At 54.4% G+C, this 2217-nt stretch overlaps 1 pseudogene; it reads left to right on the top strand.

Moving 5' to 3' along the window:
• Positions 1-235: 235 nt before the first annotated feature.
• On the top strand, positions 236-1667 carry LOC115576669 (E3 ubiquitin-protein ligase TRIM63 pseudogene; annotated as a pseudogene).
• The last annotated feature ends 550 nt before the right edge of the window (positions 1668-2217 follow it).

Raw genomic sequence — 2217 nt, 5'->3', positions numbered from 1 at the left:
GTTGTGTTTGTTCTGATCGGAGGTTGTTGTCGGCAGTGTCGGGCTATGTGTGTGTGTGTGTGTGTGTGTGTGTGTGTGTGTGTGTGTGGGGGGGGGGGGGGGGGGGGGGGCATGAGGCATGTGCAGCAGCAGGAGGGGCTGCTGGGAGTCTATTTTCTCTGAATCAGTGTGACAAACAGCCGGCGGGGGGTCGGGTGTCCGTCCGCCGGGGGTATAAAGGCCGGAGGCTTCTGACGACAGCAGACTGAAATAAACCACAGCAGAACAGACACAACGTGAGTCAGAGACACTACAGGACAAGAAGAAGAAGAAGAAGAAGAAGATGGACATCCAGACGGGTCAGCTCGTGCGTCCTGTCAGCGCCATGGAGAGTCTGGAGAAGCAGCTCAGCTGCCCCATCTGCCTCGACATGTTCACCAAGCCGGTGGTGATCCTGCCCTGCCAACACAACCTTTGCCGCGGCTGCGCCAACGACCTCTACGAGTCCAAGAACCGATACCACTATTCCGGGGGAACCTTCCGCTGCCCCACCTGCCGCTTCGAGGTGGTTCTGGATCGGCACGGCGTGTACGGGCTGCAGAGGAACCTGCTGGTGGAGAACATCATCGACATCTACAAGCAGCAGCAGGAGAGCCAGGGGGGTGACGGCGAGGATGTGCCCCTGAAGGACAAAGACACCAAGGAGCCGAAGTGCAAGGAGCACGAGGACGAACGCATCAACATCTACTGCGTGAGCTGCCAGACGCCCACCTGCTCCATGTGCAAAGTGTTCGGGCAGCACAAAGACTGCGAGGTGACGCCGCTGCACGCCGTCTACCAGAGCCAGAAGAACGAGCTGCGCTCGGCCGTGGAGCTGCTCGCCACAGGAAACAGCTGCATCCAGGCCGTCATGGCGCAGATGGACGACACGTGCAAACTGATCCAGGAGAACGGAGAGCAGAAGAGGAGGCGGCTGGGCGAGAGCTTCGACCTGCTGTACGCCATCCTGGAGGAGCGTAAAGGTGAGCTGCTGGAGCAGATCAGCAGGGTGGAGCAGGACAAAGTGTCCACGCTCAGGAAGCTGGTGGAGCGCTACAAGCAGCAGCAGCAGCTCAGCAACCAGCTCCAGGAGAAACTGTCGCAGAGCATGCAATCCTGCAGCACCGCGCAGTTCCTCGTCACCGCCAAGCAGCTGCAGGACGAGGCCCAGCAGGCGGCCCGGTCAGCCCAGCTGGAGAGGCTTGAGCCGGGCTACGAGAGCATGGAGCACCTGAGGCTGGACACCCAGGAGGCCGAGGCTCTGCTCGTACGCCTCGACTTCAGACAGGCGGGCGAGGAGGAAGACCAAGGAGCTGAATGAGAGCAACAAGTAGGAAGAGACGGTTTGACTGTGTGATGATAGAGGACGAGCTGAAGCATCAGCAGGAGGACGAGCTGCTGTTTGAAACCTTCAGGGACGGAAAACGGAGGCGTGCAATTGTTTGGAAAAGTTTTTTACTTGTACAAAATGAAACATTTTGTGTTTGACTTTTTATACTTTTGTATTTTTGAACTCTTCTCGTTCGTCGTCCGAGTCGAGACGAAGTATATCTGTTGTGTTCAGGACATGTTTGTAAAACTGAAAACTTGAACTGCACTCGTTTTAAGACTGTAATTGTTGAAAGTGTGAATAAAGTTTTATTTCGGTGTGTGTGTTGTCCTCGTCGTCTGTCAGGGACTCTCCCAGCCTCACGCAGGCTGGATTTAGCGACACACGTTTTCCTATATTTACCAGAGTCAGTGAACGCCTCCGGGCCTTACTTAGTCGTCTGTAAACGGAGACTATTTTTACTGAGCGGTGAGAGGACGAGAATAACCGTCGGTGGTGTGACGGCTCGTGTTTCTGAGGGTGACCCAGCTGGACTGATGCATGCTGGGAAACAGACTGAGACACATCACACTCACAGTCTGATAAGAGAAGGAGGTGTGAACGTGGGTCAGCAGCACGACACCTTCAATCATCTGAACTTTATTCATAACAGAGTTCATTAACAGACAAGATGAGCTGATCCGAGTCTCATCACAACAATATTTATGATTTTATTCAGATAATCAACACGTGAGTTAAAACACGACTGAGTGGGATTCAGAGTGTGACAGCTGGACGTGAAGGTGCTGATCCAGAATCCTGTCTGAACAGAATCAACAGGTTCTGTCATGAGCAAACCTGCAGTGACTGAGAACAACCTGCCTGAGTGC

This window comes from Sparus aurata, chromosome 24 (assembly GCF_900880675.1).
Source record: "Sparus aurata chromosome 24, fSpaAur1.1, whole genome shotgun sequence".
Lineage (NCBI taxonomy): Eukaryota > Metazoa > Chordata > Actinopteri > Spariformes > Sparidae > Sparus > Sparus aurata.
Note: the sequence above shows the minus strand (reverse complement) of the source record. Positions and strands in the feature narration are given on the sequence as shown.